Here is a 19,083-nt window from a genome sequence, read left to right as displayed (position 1 = left end):
AATGTAGCATAATAAAAAACCTTCCCTAGAAATGGGCCGACTCCAACGGATTTATACGTTCATTACGAACGTCCAATTTGTGATTCGTACGTACAATTGAATTTTCATTTAACCCTGAGACCCCTATTCTGAAAAACCATTACCTCATTTACAACTTCAAGACTTAACCGTCTCTCTCACACATGACGTCATGAGCGAAAGAGTCAGATATAGCTTGAAAACAAAAACATGACACAGAATAGGACTGTTTCTGACTGTTGATCTCGCGGCTTTTGGATGAAAAGGAAAAATAATGTGTACCAATTTCGAAATATTCATTTTGAAGTGTGATTGAATAGCGACTGTCGATTTTGTGGCATATTTTTGTGCTGTTGTTAAACAGTAAGCAACATTTCACGAATAAATTGGCCCCGTATCAAATTATGGATATCAATTCGGTGCAGAATGGCAGACATATTTTATAAATTGAGTCTAATTATAAACCTTTATGTCAATTAGATAACATTTTATATTATCAGTCTGATGATTTTTTTATTCACCTAGGACTTTGATCGATCATTAACATTAATTTTATGTATCGAAAGAAACATAGGGTCCTTTCCTTATATTTAATTAGGTACCACAATACACCCAGAAAAACAAAAGCAGAACTCCCATGAACACAATCAAACATATTTTCAACAGAATTAAATTTGAACAACGAAAAGTCTCTTACTTGCCGAACCCTCAAAAACCGCAGCCGGCTCAAAAGACCCCACGCACCTCAGTGGTCGTATTTACAAGTCTAGAATCAGGTGCAGTGGAACAAACTGTCCGTCTCTAACGGACACCGCTGCAGTAACTGCGAAACGGTAGTGGTATTACGCGTAGTATCCAGTTGCGGTTTTTTCATTTACAACCTTTCTGTAGCATGAGCTTTTTGATGTTGGATCTCTATTTACGCGCGGTCTTTGAGATCAGATTGAAAACCGTTTGCCGAGTGTAAACATTTTTTGAAACGCAGTTGGTACTGGTACGCTTTTGAACTATGAAAATGAAACCTTTTTCTAGGAATAAAATTGTGCACATTAAGCCACTATAATCGTCACATCATAGTTTAATTTGGGACAAACAATTTAATGTATTCTGAAAGACCACTCGAGCGGTCATAGGTTAAGCCATATTTGCCTGACCGGCCCACCATTCTCCATCTTAAATGTCATATACATTCTAAGGTTGGGTTGCACCACCTTATTTTAACCGTAACAATAACGATAACCAGTGCTTTTTGTATGGAGTTTGACAGATTTTTGACGTTTGTCAAAGTTAAAGTAAGATGGTGCAACTTGGCCTAAATGGCAGAAGTTTGCTTACACGGGTGGACTTAGACCATCAGCATCGATGTACAGTCGAAAAGGTAAACTTTGTGGTATCTTTTGCAGTTGTAATACGGATGATTTTGCTACAAAAATGTATATTCTGATGTGCTGACACCCATACGGCCTTGATGCAATCTCACAAATTGCCGCGGTTGAGCCACGACCGTGTGATAACGGATTGAATGTAGGCTCGGGCTTACACATTATGTCACTGGCCTAGTATTCAGCGAACGGTTTTTTCAGACGCCGTTTTATGACGACAACTTCTAGTGATGTTGAATTCCAACAATATTGGGTGGCTAGAGTCTTAAGTCGTTGACTTTCGAGACACTGGACACACTAGAAATTTTATTCGAGACTCACTGGTGAGCCGTGTGGTGTCCAACGTGTTAAAGGCACTTGTGGCAAAATTTTGAAAAATAAAAATCTAATTTGTCACTTAGTAATCAACATTTGTAGGGTTGAAGAATGTATTATATGTGTATCCTAGGCTTTTGAGCTAAATAATATAACACAGATTAATAGAAATGACATTGACATTAATAAAATTGATACTATCACAACTTAAATTATGGTTTGTTTGGCACAGAAGTATTCGTAGGCCTATGCACGAGTGGTAATAGATTATTTACATAGTAGTAGTAGACATTCTTTGATGTCACGCGAAGTCTACTAAGCTTTTTATTGAAAGGTATTTTTATTACAACNTGCAAAAAGATCATTCTTGCTCGTTTATTCCCTTGCCTAAGTATGATCCATGTAATATAGTATACCCGACCATAAATTTTGGCAGAAACCATACCAACCACAATCAGTACAATGTTTGAAAAAGAAAGAATCCTGTACGTCTGCTTTCGCTGCGGCCTCAGCTGGGTTTATCATAAAGAACTACTACCGGCTGATGGATTCTTATCTCAGTGACAGACAGTTTTAAATCAAACTCGGTGACAAAATCTTCTCTTTTTAGCTGCAGAGCTGGAGTACCCCAGGACTCTGTACTTGGTCCGTTACTCTAGTAACGGTCCAAGTACAGAGTCAGAGAGAATTTTATTGGCTATCGCATGATATAAAATATTTGCTTATTAATGTTAAGCTACCCACGCTTTCACTTGTTTTTGAAGGAAGAGGTGAAAACTAAAAATTAAAAACTTAAATCCTTGTAATTTTGCGATAAATGGGTCAAGCCCCAAATTTGAAGTATTTTTATCGATAAAATTGTCCCTAGATTTGGCCCATAAAGTTTGATCACTACATGCCCGGACACACTGTATAGGCACTTGCAAGCGAAAGTTTTATTTTTTTAATTTATTTTATTGGGCTATCAACATGAGATACAGTATTATACACAATTAAAAAAAATTAAGCCATTAAGTTGTATTTTAAGTCCCAGGCCCGAGAAAAGATATTATTATGACACGATTACGATACAAATCTAGACACAAATAGAGGTCTATATCGTTTATTTTGTTAATAGTTAACGGTGATATTGTAAAATCAAAACCAAGTTCACGCTAATGTATGCCTCTATGTAAATATCATAATCATAAATTACAATAAATTAAACGAATATATTCAAGTTACTGCCTCAAAGAGCCCTGTGTGACGTTCGTGATACAAACCAGTTTGCTGACTCGACGTGTAAATCATTAATATCAACTTTTCCTCCTGTACAAGCTTATTTATAGCGAAAACATCACTTTATAAAAGAAACCAGCTACTTTCCATGTATTGAAGGCTATGTATGTAACGTAAGGACATATTCCTTTAGCAAAACTAGTTAGGTAAGTATGTCAGTAAAATAATTTTCAAATTAATGGATGACTGTTAGGCGGTTATCACACTGCGCCGCGCTCCGCCGCGGTACGCGGGACGACAGATTTAATCATTGTATGTACCTCAGTTTGTATAGAAAATACGCGCGGCACAACACACTGACAACGCGTCTGCGCGCGGAATTTTTTATATGAAATCACGCGCTCCGCGGCGTAGCGCGGCGCAGTGTGATAACCGCCTTAATGATGTCCCCTAGATGGGGCAGAGGGCGTCCAAAACAGTCCTCCATCGCGTTCGGTCATGAGCTTTTTGCGCTTGATCTCGCTTTAAAATTTTTCTTCTCGTTTCGTGTTCATATAATTGATAGTCATAGTAAAGTAGCCCAGGCACCAGAAAGCTGCGGCATTCCTCAAATGTAACTGTGATCTTAAAGTGACTAGACGGTTGCAATGTCAGCTGCTTGGCTGACCAAAACGTGGCGCATGTAATTAAGCTCCGAAGTCTCACCATATTATCATTTAAGACATGAAACTTATCCTTCGGCCAATCTAGACCTCGACACATTGCTGCAATCAACCTGCATTAAAATCCTGAACCGTAAGATGACATGGAAAGACCATAAATATAAATAAAACAGAACTGAATATAATATTCCACCGACAGTCAGCTAATCCAACATTAACTATGTGCCTCCAAAGAGCTCAAAAATACATGTTAAGCCGTACCCGTACGCTCGCCTTTAGGAAATACACGAGAACCTGATCTCAGCCAAACTCGCTATCCAAATATCAAAGTATTTATGATCAAGAGAGCTAATTTACTAGGGTAAACCACTGCTTTAGTGGCTCAAACCCCAACCAACTGCAAATCACCTGATTAGTCTTGACGACAGATACTAAAAAAGCATATCTAAAAAAAATACCTAATGAACAAAGGTCAAACAAGGTCACGCCGCCGACGCCGCCGCCGCCGAGGTCAAAAAGTCGGCGCGCCGCCGCCGGCCAATTTTATATCGGCGCCCACCTCTATACCAAACACGGCATATTTATCTTAACTTTATTTTTTACTCTGTATGGTTTGTCCGCTAGAGGGCGCCACATTAGATTTTGTGAAACCCCATATAGCCTATAATTAAGACGCTTCTAATGATATGTAATCATAATCTTATGCATCATCAATATATCATTATTATCTCTGATAGATTTTTTTTAACATACAACCTGACACTGACTTGCAATCAATGTAAGAAAATTTGAATTTCGCAGTTCCACATTTTTGGGAAGGATCAAATTTGCCTATGAAAATATATCCCATTAAAACACAATTATTATGATAAATTATTTTATTTCCATAGTATGCGTAATAAATAACTAAAAAGTCCTAAAATTATTATTAATTTCCCATATTTCGAGTAATTTTCCCACGTAAATAACTGAGAACACTGGTCTTTGACGTATTATTTTTTCGAGTGAATGACGTTTGATTTCAATTAATTTCAATATTTTAATGTCGGGAAATAAATGATTGGATTATTATTTTGCCTGTGAAATGTGATTCCTTAATTTTTGTTTGTTCGAACAGAACGGTTTTTACACAATTTCATCACACAGGACATGTCGTATTCGTGTTGTTTTTTCGTTGCTTAAATGTGTCAACTGTGTGAAGTTTGCACTCGAAGTGGTGTATCAGGGTGTGAATGTGTGCGTGCCGGCCTGTACGTACAGGCAAGCTGGTGTATCCTAATGTCACAGTATTTTGTTGATGAGAATCCGTCCGACTTTTTTTATAGGTCCATGTGTCACTATTGTAGTCTTTCTTTTTTATGCATTCGCCATCGCATAGTGGCCTTTTGTATTTACAAGTCGCTAAGTATACTTTTTTTGCCTTAGTTTTTCTGTTAGAATAAGAAATGACATTGGGAACTTTTTGCCCCACTTTTCGAAAAGTAGCGGACACAAACGAAACCTATCACAGATGATACATACTAATATCCAATGAATTTTCGTGCATTTTTTTTTCTCTCTTTTATGGGAATATTGAGAAAATGAAGTTTTAATATTTTATTTTATTTTACATTTAGGTAACATTTTTGACGACCTCGGTGGCGGAGAGGCNTTGTTATTATTTAAACAAGATTAGTATACCGTTTGAATGAGGATAGACTAGAGAAGTTTTGATAAAATCCGAAGATCGCTACCTCTTTTAAAAAAAAAATTATACCTATGTAAACTTAAATGTTCAGTCCATTTTTAACTTTTCGGAAAACTTCAAAGCTGAATTTAAAAAAAAGTAGATGATATTTTCCAGTAAATTTAGATTTGATGCAACCCTACATTAATGCACGTCAAAACAAAATATTTACTTTAGGACTGCGCCTAGTAGTTTTTTTTTTAATTGAAATTAAATGATGCGATTTGGGTATTTTGGTGAAATTACTAAAAAAATTAATATAAAAGTAGCCGCCTGGCATGGAACGTGTTATGGGGGCTGAAAACATAGGAAATGACCCATTCTATCCGCCAAATCATTTTGGCACACGATGCGCCAAACACCCTGTATAAAGGTACACCCTGTATATCCCGCGAGCAAAGACGGGTTATGGATGCAGTGGATATGTGCTTAGTAATTTCACTCCGTTCAAAATGTGCTTAGTAATTTCACTAACCTCATCCTATTACCACTGGCCTTCGTTCTTGACTACAAAAAACTCTTAGAAACACAAGGGAACACAGATGGATCTTAGTCTAAAATCTAAATCTCCTCGTTACAGTCACACCAGTGAAAAAAAAAATATCCTGCTTCTCTTATAGAGTCTGCGTTGACTCTACGGCGACGTGATTCTGAAAAGTCAGATAAAGCTTTTTTCAATACGACAGCGAAAAGTAATTATAACTACGCAATGAATGTGCGAGGTTTGAGACTATCCATTCTAGATTCATAGAAAATTGACAGTCAAAATAATTATTTCAGCTCTATCATCACGATCTTAAAATCAAGTTTAAATTATTATCCAAACCTACTCAACAAACCTCGACTGTGCCGCGGTGCAATGTGAAATATTAAACGTTGCGTATAAATTCTTAAAGTGCCACCGTAAATTTTCACGCGGATACATGCCGTTTTCTATTTTATCACGCCGCGTGAGTTGTGACCGTTTCGTGAAATGACGCTATTTATTGCTTGGGCCTTCGAACACATGTATCGGGCGTTCGGTTTCACGTTAAATGCCGTTTTACAAACGTGTAATTTATACAGGGTGTAATCGTTTAATTGCACAGGCGGTTTGAGTAGGAAAGATGTGATAACTCTGTGCAGATATCGAAATTACGGTTTTAATCAGTAAAACGATTATTAAAGTTTTAGAAGGAAATCGAGTAATAATAATCGATATTATTGTACTAACATATTTTTGGCGCTCTCTTTTATGGTAATTTTAAGATGCTATTTTTTAAATACTCTTACTTCTTTAATACCAAAATTGATTTCAAGAAAAAAATCAGTTCGGTTTTGTAGTATGAAATCAATAACGAAATATTTCATGATATCCTTGCCATACATTTAATAATTGATGACTTTACGAAGCGTATGTACTCGAGTTCATTAAACAATAGTATCAATATCATTCTCCCATTAGTCAATAGTTTATAAACCCGCATCGAATCTGTCAACGTCAAACATGTTGGTTTACGTTTAGACCTACAATTAGATTATTCCCAGTAAGATCACTTCTTACAAACCTAGAGTATGTAAACCATTCCTCAAGAAGTCCTACATAACCTTCTGTAACCTACAGTTGGTTTGGACATACTTTAAACTGCCAGAAAAAAGGTTCACTCCATGTTATGCATTTTTCTTCACGAAAGCAAAACCTTTATTTCATGCATCATCGCTGCATCGTATTCGTACATCAAATCAACAATACTTCTTGGATTAGATAAGATATAAAATGAAAACCTTATAAGTAGTAAATTATTTTGGCATTATGGCTTAAAAATAAAGCAAAAATGTAACCCCAAATAAGTAAACTTTTGATTTGGCTTGAAAATCTTACACACACTGAACCTTCTGACATTATCTTTCGTATTTCGTGACAACACAGCTTAGTGCAAATCAATTTCAGTACATATTAGTATTAGCGGTTTGTATGCAAATATTGTCTACTACTTCACTACCCTGTCCCTCACACTGAAGTCTATTGATCTACGGGTTTATTAATATTGTTCTTGATAGTTATGGCAACAAACTTTGGACGAAATTATTCATTTGAATGGCCCAAATAAACAAACACTGCACTCAAATTGAACACTTTGTCCCAATTGACGTTCGGACATGTCGGATACTCGGGCTAATACCGATATCGAGTCGCATGAACATGCGACCTTATTGCGATGCTTATCCGCTGACAATAAAGCATCATTACGGGTAAGGCCAGAGCCGTACACATGCGGAGCTCAATACAGGACGTGAAATAGCAGGCTAAGTTACATTCGTGACACGGTCACAGCCATGGACCTATAAAAAAAGGCGGACGGAACTCGCCCTACAACAAAACTGTGACGCAAAATTTTGGCGTTTGTCTATTGTGTGAGTGAATTTAGGGATGCCATGTTAGCCAAAACATTTTACCCATTTATTTTAAGAAAAACATAGATCGGCAGATGTTACTTGGAAATGTAGACAGAATTATTCCGTGCCATTTTAAAAGGATGAAAGGTGAATGCGTTAAGGTAGGCGCGAAATTTTCCCCTTCTGACCCACCGCACTACCAAACCACACTACCAGTAGTGTCGTGGGGAATATTTTTTCCCTTCTACACTACCAAGCCAGTAGTGTCGTGGGTAATTTTTAAGGGCCTTACATCTTCATTCCCATCGACACTACTACCATAACTAAATGTAAAATTTGTAAAATTTTGGATTGTTTTGTAATAAATTATGGTTTATATGCAACCCTAACCTCTGTGCAATTTTGCAGTTTGACGGAATTTACATTTCTATCTCTTCAGGGCGCGGAACGACAACTGTCATGTCAGATGTTTAAGAGCATTTCACGCTGATAGGTTAATTGCGTTAGTCTATGGAACAAGAAAAATAAGATAATTTTGATGACATAAATATCACACAATTTACTTACACCTCAATAAGTAGGTATTATTGAAAGTGGAATATAATTAATTCAATATTTTGAACGCTACAAACTTAAGAGAACCATAGACCATATATCTCTACGTACAAAGCTCTCTCTGTAAGAGACAGTGGGTTGAATTATCCATAGAAAACAAAAACCACGCAAAATCTTTCTCGCCAATTTAACCCACCTTCTAATTACACTGTTACACGTTTGACATAATTGTTCTATTCCCGCTCCGCGTTCGGCTCCGCAATACTCCGCATGTACTCGTATGTACTTACGCTTAGTGTTTAGTGCTGTTCCATTCCGCGAAACCAATTATGTACGTGACAGTACTCGAGTTAATAGAACCATCGCGCTTCGGACACGGACGTTAAACAGATGCATTCGTTTTGTTACTGTTATATCACCGTGTGTATTTTGTTTGTTACTCATTCATGGTACATTCGACAATAAAATAACTTGACCTTTTTTTGTTTGAAGCTTTTATCTACGAGTGGATTGGTTTTTAGGTTGGTTCTATTTTTATTTGATAGGAAACGTCAATTGAATTGAATTTTAATAAGCACTACTCGCTTTTTACGTTATAACATAATTCGTATCGTTACAGAATAGACGTATAAAAAATGCTAAGTACTTCGTATGATTTTGAATTACCAATAAAAACTAACATACTATTATTTCCATCGACTAACAAGGACGTCAGTAATAATACGTCTGGAGTTCACACAAAAAGCATTTTATGTGATTCTCTAGAACCTAAACAATAAAGAAGATTATAGTACCACAGACACGATATAAAAATAATTTGATTTATAATTTGTGCCTCTGCGTGTGTACGCCATGTTAGGATCAGTAGCAAAGACATGAGACCTAACACGAATAAAGCGTGGAGTTCACTGTCGAAAAACGAATAAAGCGTGGAGTTCACTGTCGAAAAACGAATAAAGCGTGGAGTTCACTGTCGAAAAACGAATAAAGCTTGGAGTTCACTGTCAAAAAACAAGTTGCAAGTGCCTTAATAACCCTTATGCAATGTCATTGAACATTTCAACCGGCAAGTTATTTTAATCTGTCAATCTTTAAACTACAATATCAATACTGAAACAAGTATATTTGAAATGTTTCATTGACCTTAAAAATATTTCACTTTGCTTTCAAAGAAGGTGGAAGTAGACAACTCCGGTAAGTCTGGTATGAATTTTAAACGGCTTTATTTTATTTATTTTTTATTATGATTGTTTGATCTTATCACTTTTTATCTGAAGGATCTTATTTTTATAATATTTTGTTTTTATAACTTTATCTTTTACTCAACGAAGGTGCTGTCATGAGCAACAGCGGCCAGTCTGCATAGAAGAGCCTTCCTAGTGACAATTTTAGCAATTTTTAATATCGTGCGGATTTCGTCACGGACGCGGAATTTCCTCACATGCGTGACACTCACAAGTGTTCTTCTCTTCATACAATTATTGTACCGCGTGCTTATTCTACGCATTAAAACAAATACTTCGACGAAAAGGACACTTGAAAAAGGACGCATCATACCGTGAAATACCCTCAAGGTAGTTAATTATTTATTGTCTACCAATGAAGACGATACTCTACACTTGTACAGTTTCACAATTGAGGCTAAAAAAAATCTGTGAGTTACACCACTTTTGCGCTGATAGCCTCAATTAACCGGGTCACAAATGCCCCGGTTTCTCCCACCTGATCGGTCCTTTGACGTTAACATATTCACTTAAAAGCATCCGCCATTAACCTTCTATGCATCGTGACGGTTGATGAGATCGCATCAAGGCCACGTCTGCTCACGACTAGCGGATGTTACCTCAGCCTTTGGGTGTCTGTCAGACCGCAAGGCGTATCGGGCCATAAACATTGTTCTTTGATAGGGTGATTTAAACCTTTTTTGCAGATAGGCTGTAAGAAAAAATTGTGGGTTGCGTACGTAGTACGCGATGTGAGATCACTCGGCATATCAATTTAGTGAGCCATATTTTTGGTTGGTTATATGCAGTCCAGTGTAGTATTATTTATAGACACATTCCATATAATATTATTAAAGGAGCTAACACATAATGTTATTAGCGAAGATATAATTTAAAAGCATGTTTTTGAATATACCAAAATCAAAGTTAAAAAGCTTTATAAAATATAAATTCGTGACTGCTTTTACAAATTTATTTGATTGGCAGTCCTTTTAGACCAGCTTGCTGATTAATTGTAAGCAATTAACCTTCAGCCACCGTGTTAGAGATGAATTGAGGGTATTAACCCTCCCGTACCTCCACGTAAAAATGTAGCATAATAAAAAACCTTCCCTAGAAATGGGCCGACTCCAACGGATTTATACGTTCATTACGAACGTCCAATTTGTGATTCGTACGTACAATTGAATTTTCATTTAACCCTGAGACCCCTATTCCGAAAAACCATTACCCCATTTACAACTTCAAGACTTAACCGTCTCTCTCACATATGACATGAGCGGAAGAGTCAGATATAAGTAGCTTGAAAACAAAAACACGACACAGAATAGGACTGTTTCTGACTGTTGATCTCGCGGCTTTTGGATGAAAAGGAAAAATAATGTGTACAAATTTCGAAATATTCATTTTGAAGTGTGATTTAATAGCGATTGGCGATTTTGTGGCATATTTTTGTGCTGTTGTTAAGCAGTAAGCAAAATTTCACGAATATGTTGGCCTCGTATCACATTATGGATATCAATTTGCTGCAGAATGACAGACATATTTTATAAATTGAGTCTAATTATAAACCTTTATGTCAATTAGATAACATTTTATATTATCAGTCTGATGATTTTTTTATTCACCTAGGACTTTGATCGATCATTAACATTAATATTATGTATCGAAAGAAACATAGGGTCCTTATATTTAATTAGGTACCACAATACACCCAGAAAAACAAAAGTAGAACTCCCATGACCACAATCAAACATATTTCCAATAAAATTTAATTTGAACAACGCAAAGTCTCTTACTTGCCGAACCCTCAAAAACCGCAGCCGGCTTTAAAGACACCACCCACCTCAGTGGTCCTATTTGCAAGTCTAGAATCAGGTGCAGTGGAACAAACTGTCCGTCCCTAACGGACACCGCTGCAGTTACTGCGAAACGGTAGTGGTATTACGCGTACGGGTGTCCAGTTGCGGTTTTTTCATTTACAACCTTTCTGTACCATGAGCTTTTTGATGTTGGATCTCTATTTACGCGCGGTCTTTGAGATCAGATTGAAAACCGTTTGCCGAGTGTAAACATTTTTTGAAACGCAGTTGGTACTGGTACGCTTTTGAACTGTGAAAATGAAACATTTTTCTAGGAATAAAATTGTGCACAATAAAGTCACTACGAGTATAATCGTCACATCATAGTTTAATTTGGGACTACTATTAGACTTTTGAATATTACAAGGCTCTAATATAAAATTTTAATTTATTCTGAAAGACCACTCGAGCGGTCATAGGTTAAGCCATATTTGCCTGACCTGCCCACCTTTCCTCATCATAAATGTCATATAGACTCTAAGGTTGAGTTGCAGCACCTTATTTTAACCGTAACAATAACGATAACCAGTGCTTTTTGTATGAAGTTTGACATATATTTGACGTTTGTCAAAGTTGAAGTAAGATGATGCAACTTGACCTAAATGGCAGAAGTTTGCTTACACGGGTGGACTTGAACCATCAGCATCGATGTACAGTCGAAAAGGTAAACTTTGTGGTATCTTTTGCAGTTGTAATACGGATGATTTTGCTACAAAAATGTATAGTCTGATGTGCTGACACCCATACGGCCTTGATGCAATCTCACAAATTACCGCGGTTGAGCCACGACCGTGTGATAACGGATTGAATGTAGGCTCGGGCTTACACATTATGTCACTGGCCTAGTATTCAGCGAACGGTTTTTTTCAGACGCCGTTTTATGACGACAACTTCTAGTGGTGTTGAATTCCAACAATATTGGGTGGCTAGAGTCTTAAATCGTTGACTTCCGAGACACTGGACATAGAAATTTCATTATTTGAGGCTCACTGGTGAACCGTGTGGCGTCCAACGTGCTAAAGGGGTTTGAGACAACATTTTGAAAAAATGCATCATAAGGCACTGAAAAATATTGTCATTTAGTCAGTAGTCAACATTTTGTCGGGTTGAGGAATGGTTTATACGTGTATCCTAGGCTTTTGAGCTAAATAATATAACACAGATTAATAGAAATAACATTGACATTAATAAAATTGATACTATCACAACTTAAATTATGGTTTGCTTGGCACAGAAGTATTCGTAGGCGTACTTATGTACAAGTAGTAATAGATTATTTACATAGTAATAGTAGACATTCTTTGATGTCACGCGAAGCCTACTAAGCTTTTTATTGAAAGGGATTTTTATTACAGTNATTACAACTACCACCCTGAAATACTCTATAAAATGTTTCTTAATTTATTACCACGCTATTCTTTTTAAACGCAGTTAAATAAATTCTACGAGTATTCTAACAATCAAAACATTTCTTAAAACGGAACACCTAAAGACGACGTTACCATAATGCTCATTTTCATTTTGTTTTTATCTTCTCTCAGTGTTGCCATAATTTCACTTCTAAATTTCCCCAAAAATATGCGCCATTACTGATTCGATCAGATCAGTGGCAGAGCGTCACGTATCTTTTACCCTGTTTTCGTGACAGTAAGTAGGTATTATCTCATCCAAAACAGGTTACACCTACGTGCAGAGTATGAAGCGGGAGTGTATTCATTTTTGGCTTATCGCGACGAGCTATTGGCAACTTATTTTCGGCACGATTGTGGGTAAATATTTTTCATCATTTATCGGTTATGTTATGGAAAATATAGACTGTTTTGTACGAGAATAACATCTCTTTCATATCGGTAGTTTGTAGTTCATAAAAAGAAAAAAATAAGACTCAGCAGATATCAAATTGAATTTCATTCATTTCAATCAATAAGATCTTCAGATCTCAGATTCAAAGTTAGCTAGGTATACTCAAATACAACATGAATAAATGTTATTCAATTTCATTTGTTTGTGCGAATGTTCTTACTGAAACAGATTTTAAAACGTTTTTCTCATGCTATTAACATAATACCCTTTTCTATCAAAATGAACTAACACATCCAACTTTAAATTATAAACCCCACCAATTATGTACACTTTAATACGTACTCACATTCCCGTTCTCAATTATTTACCCTAAGAAGAAACTCAGTGAAACAAAACGTTACGTAAAAGATACTTGGAAATCAACTGAACGGTGAAATAAGGCTTGTTACGTTCATAGACCCATACCCAGCAAGTTTAAGCCGCGTGCCGGCTCAAAAGGATGCGAAGGGGAATGACGTATACGTGTATGTACAGATCAGACCTGACAGAGGTGTAAACAGCGAAATAAAGCACAAAAATACACAATAAGTGTCGTTTTAGAATACGAAGCCTAAGATTTTTGTGTTCGATCTGCGACGAATTCGAGTTTGAATGATGAATGTTGTCGAACATGCCCATAGCTTTTTGTAGTCTTCTCTTTCTACCTTTACCCCTGGTGTGACTTAATGAACCATTAAAGATGTTTGATATGGATAAATAAAACCGGCTGACATGCCGTCCGAAGGAATGGAAATTTATAGGTAGGTATCATTTTCGGATAATGAAGTGAATTTAAGCCTGCAATGTCCTAATCAATCTGGGAATTAATACCCATAAAATAAAGATCATCCCACCTGGTGATCGAACCCAGAAAGTCCGACTCCCTCGACTCCTCAGTCAAATCTACTGGCAGTAGGTATTAACCATAGTCTACAGCTACACTTCTGTAGTGAACTACGGAGACTAGTTGGTACTTTACAAACAAGGTAGTTCTGTATTTAGACTTTCAGATGAAGAACACTAATAATGGCAGTCTACGAGTAATATTCAATTTTGTTGTAACTAACATTTTGACACCCATGATGTCAAACATAAAACTTTCGTTCTTGATACCTGCATTATAATATCAGATACCAAATTCAAGTACAATAAAATCACTTGCCCTAATGGAATAAGAGCTTGTATCCTGCGCGTCGGTCACCGAACCTATATGTATACTAATAGGATTGAGTGTCCTAAATATAGAACAGATAGCATGATATACATATTTTTAGGAAGAAAATAAATCGTATTTGTATGACGGTAAAGTTCATTTTTTGTTGAAGTTGTTCAGGAAGTGCGTAACGTTACTCGATTTGATAGTGCTGATGGAGATTCATGGTTAAATTGACATCCGACTTTGACATACTATAAGTTATGTAATATTTGAGAATATAAAATGAACATTTAGCTATGCAGTTATTTATAAATAATGCAATAATTCACAAAAAAAAGGGATTAAGTTATTCCTATAATAATTCTTAATTTGACAGCAGAGATTTATTCAATGTTTCACTCCGAGAAAATGGCAGGCAGATAAGAACAGTATTTTTTAAAGGTCGTGTAGTCGAAAGCACATCATGCTTTCGACCTTGTAATAAATGCAGTTTATAAAATTTGTAACTCGTAATTTTGTAAAATTTAGCTGACAAATAGTGACTGAGTATCTGGAACTCCTTCTTTTTAGCACTGGCTTACGTTATTGTCATAAAGCAGTGGTAAGGTTAATGCAAAAAAATCATGGGACGTAAAAGTGCTCTTCAAAAGCCAATTTACAGAGAGAAAAATAAGTTTGATTGTCTTTTTTGAAACAAACGAATTTTTTTTACACGTTCTACCCTGTAATTACCCAGAAAATAAACCGATGATCCATTTAGGAATCCACCAATCGATAACCGTTTCATCTATTCTCGCAATCCATTTTCTGCGATTGAAATTTCATTTCGGGCAATTTCCTTTTTGGCAAAACTATATTAACGGTACGTAATGACAAGGGTTCCCGGAGGTATGGGACGGGTCTATTAAATTCATCAAAACCAATATTAGATACCTGTTACTTAATCTTATTGGTTACTAAGTGTTCGAAGCTATGTGTATTTTTATTTTAAGGGTTATATTAGAACAAATTTAATGGTGGTAACTGTTTTCAAAGCTAAAGCTATTTATAGATCTAATTAAGAATGTAAGTTAAATTTCGTAACATAATACATACAAACATGTAGATTATTACTTAGTTTACCTACTTCTAGTGTGTTTGTCTTTACACGAATCAATAAGTAAGTAATGCAAATCAATACTAAAATTTCGTCTTAAGAAATATTCTAAATGGGAATTAACACGGGACCTTCTGGGGTCAAGGTTAATTCCCATGGATTCAACATTAGCTAAATTAATATTTATTATTAATAGTCATCAGCCATGACGAGCACTGAAAAAAAAATGGAAAAGGGAGCATTGTTGTTACGCACCTTTTTATTCCAGCACGGACTCCTGACCTGGTGACAAAAGAAAATGATATTTAATTTCTAAATACACGTAGATAATATGACTAATCTTATTTTATTAAATATTTACATGACACAAGAGATTTTCATTAAATACAGGACCAGTAGTTGCGGGTTCGAATCACGAAAGAGCCAAGTTTTTCAACAAGTGTAATTTGTATTTGAGTGATAGATACGAGTAACATTAATATAAATCTCATTATACTTATAAGAAAAGAATAGAAACATTATCTTAAATTGTGCTTAATAATGGCATGTCTTGTGTTTAATAATCCTCGCATTAACTAATTTAACATTTCCACATTGAAACAAAAAATAAAATTAAAAGGTAATTTACCAACCGATACATTATCAGTTCGTCCAAACCTGACAAAGACCAGGTACTCCCAACACTAAATACGTTAGTCTGTATAAAGCGAAAATCTTGCGAGGGACAAAACGAAATCCAATTACGGCACGTGAATCGGCTTAACCCTATATCAGCTGAGGCCGTGGTAGAGGCCGAAAATCATAGAGCACTCGGCGAACGATCGCACGAGGGCCCTCCACACACAACTCATTTTAGAACTTGGCGTTGCGTTCGTTGCCGGGGTCCGAGCGGCCTTAAGAGGGTTTGGGCTGGTAGCACACGATCAGCGATGCGAATGTGATGCTAAGGACAAGCTTAACACTAGAGTACAGAGTACACGCGCGGCCTACTATGGTAGACCAGGGTAACATTTTACTCTATAACTTTTTAAAAACTTGCGCCAGAGAGCTGGCATTCTAGGAAAGCCTCGTTTACTCTCTCGGAGCTCTGGTACACACACCCAACGATGCGAGAGTGATGCTAAAATTTACTGCAAACTTCAGCTGCTAAGGCGAAAAACACAGGGCAAATAGTTGATGGTTGTTGCTGCGTAAAAGGTCAAATATTTAACTTCTCAATAATCTGCTTATAGAAACAGATGCCTGCACTGGACGTCCCATGCTATGCTGTCTTATTTTGCTTTCAGTGTGCTCATAGCTTTAGCCTTCATTACGACAAGCCAAGTATCTATACTTTTATCAAATTTTCAGCGTATCAAATGTAAATCTTTGTGTTTAATGATCCAGAATGATAGATCGAAGTGGGTTGTAGATTGTGATTAATTGATTAAAGTAGCAATTTATTGTTTTGATCGTTGCTTTCCAAATTAATCATGTGTCAATCCATCACTATTAAAATATTTTTATGATAAATAATTTACGACCAAAATAATGGTACCTACGCCGCTAGGATATTGTAAACAAACAAACCTAATAGTCAGTTTTTTATGAAATAAAAATATTTCATGAAAAGGAAAGAATTACAGGTGGTGCAAGTGATAATAACGGTCTTAGATAGGAGACAGAATTATTACATGTATGAGTATGTGTATACTAGTGTACAAAACAGAAACCTACTAAATATACCAAACTGAATCGGCACAATTCTAGTGATTTTATCACAAGGAAGTGTTCTCTCCCAGGGAGAGGACATTAAAGGTTGTATTTTCTTATTTCTAAGTAATATTTAACCTAACTCATAAGTAAAAAATAACAAAAGGTAGTTTTACACATCAATACTGCTCATAAAATTCATAACCCCCAAACAATATTATCAGCATTCATCACCAAAAAGTCCCAATCTGTCTGACCTCATCGTCAAACTCTATTTAACGGTAATTAAAGCTAAGAGGTTACTCCGAAAACTTTATCTGAAGTTTCGAATGTTGCCATCCCTCTCACGCAAAGCGATACGCCAGCATGAGCGACGGTGACAAATAGACCCGAAACTACGTAAACCGCGTTTCGGAGTAGCCCCCTGGGTCCAAACCGCTGTGTGATTCCAGCCCTCGCACTTGGCCCTTAATTAGGGGCCACTCAAATTGATTTAAACATTAACAATCGACTCTAGTGGATGTAATGGGGAATGAATTGATTTTCTATTTTTGTTTTGATTTGAAAGACCTCTAAGAATATATTTAGAAACCGTTTTTATTCAAGTTTTCGGCATATTAATAACAATACCTAAATTGTCTATTAAAAGCAACATGAAAGTAGGTAATTTAACTTGATTTTGACTTGAAAATTATAAATATAGATGCGACTCTTAACGCTAAAAATTGATTTTGACTTGTTGATGGAAATTCAAAGCACTCTGGAGATTTAAAAGAGAAATACCCATTAAGATTTTAAAAGAGCAATAAGATTGCCTACATAGCATGTAATAGAGCAGCTGCTAAGTCGGCAAAGTTGATTTCCAATCAATAAAGACATACAATTGACCTAAATGGAAATTCTAGATTCTATCAGCTTGAAAACAAGAACCCTAATACATAAATCTCACGCCGCATGCTAATGCCTCTTTTTACAATAACTCCATTTTCAAGCAATCTAAAATTTTCTATAATCGTATTAGAACTTTCCCTAGGCGAGCTATAATTTTCCCAAAGCGAGCTAGAATGTTCCCTAAGCGAGCTAACATTTTCCCAAATACCGCGATACAAATCAAGTGGCGCAAACCGCGCGATTCCAGTTTCCGCCCAACCGCGCCCTGAGCACTTATATCCTTCTGCATCCGCCCTTAATAAAGCCCTGGCGCTAATTGACTTAACGCCGGATTAATAACGATTTAACCCTGAAGTATGTATGTTTACTGGTGTTTATTAATAGGGTATATTTTAAGCCCTTTCTTTCTTCTGAGCTTTAGCTTTTTAGAATTTTTATTTATAAAAATCATAAATTTTTTAAGTTAAGACAAATCACGATATCACTGTCATTTCGATAAAATTTACGTGCACGTGATAAAATTAAAATAAGTCACATTTTTAAAAGAAGTCATACTGAAATCATACGATATAGGTAATTTTATTGTTTTTTGAATAATTCATTAAAACTACTTTCAAAAGATATTTTTAAATGACCGTGACCTTTTTATTATTCTAATTAATTATGTACGACAGTAGGCATAGTAGGATTTTTATTTATTAGGCTTTACAAAAAATCATGTCTTTATGGCAAACAAAGGTCAAATTCAAACTATTAGTCGAATTTGTTACTATCCACTAAAACTATAAATTGCTTAAACAAATGCCGAGCGGAAAATCAGGTTGATTAAAGCCTCATCGAAACTAAAATTGATTCAATTCTGTATAGTTAACAAATTCACGAATCGACAGCGCGAATCAAAAACACTCGGAAAACTAACGAGGATACTCCAATTAGTGCGAGCGTGGAACACATATTTCTCACGTCATCTCACCGACGAAGTTCCCGGCAAATCCTGGATTTTCCAACGCTTAGTTTTTAATTGACCGCCGGTTATTGAATGGGAATTCGTAGGCGACACGTCCGCGAA

The 19,083-nt window shown here is 36.1% G+C and overlaps 1 protein-coding gene across 5 annotated transcripts in view; it reads right to left on the bottom strand.

The window, feature by feature from the left end:
* Pgant9 (polypeptide N-acetylgalactosaminyltransferase 9) overlaps window positions 1-19,083 on the bottom strand; it is a 214,079-nt gene that overhangs the window by 29,511 nt on the left and 165,485 nt on the right. For 4 of the 5 annotated variants that reach the window (XM_028301998.1, XM_028301995.1, XM_028301996.1 and 1 more), the window contains one exon: window positions 15,687-15,713. The exons of the other annotated variant lie outside the window; for it this stretch is intronic. The gene's annotated coding sequence lies outside the window, so the exon portion shown is untranslated. The remainder of the gene's footprint in view (window positions 1-15,686; window positions 15,714-19,083) is intronic. 5 annotated transcript variants of the gene reach the window in all.

Source organism: Ostrinia furnacalis, unplaced genomic scaffold (assembly GCF_004193835.3).
Source record: "Ostrinia furnacalis isolate ACB-3 unplaced genomic scaffold, ASM419383v2 OfSCF1042, whole genome shotgun sequence".
Taxonomy (NCBI): Eukaryota; Metazoa; Arthropoda; class Insecta; order Lepidoptera; family Crambidae; genus Ostrinia; species Ostrinia furnacalis.
Note: the sequence above shows the minus strand (reverse complement) of the source record. Positions and strands in the feature narration are given on the sequence as shown.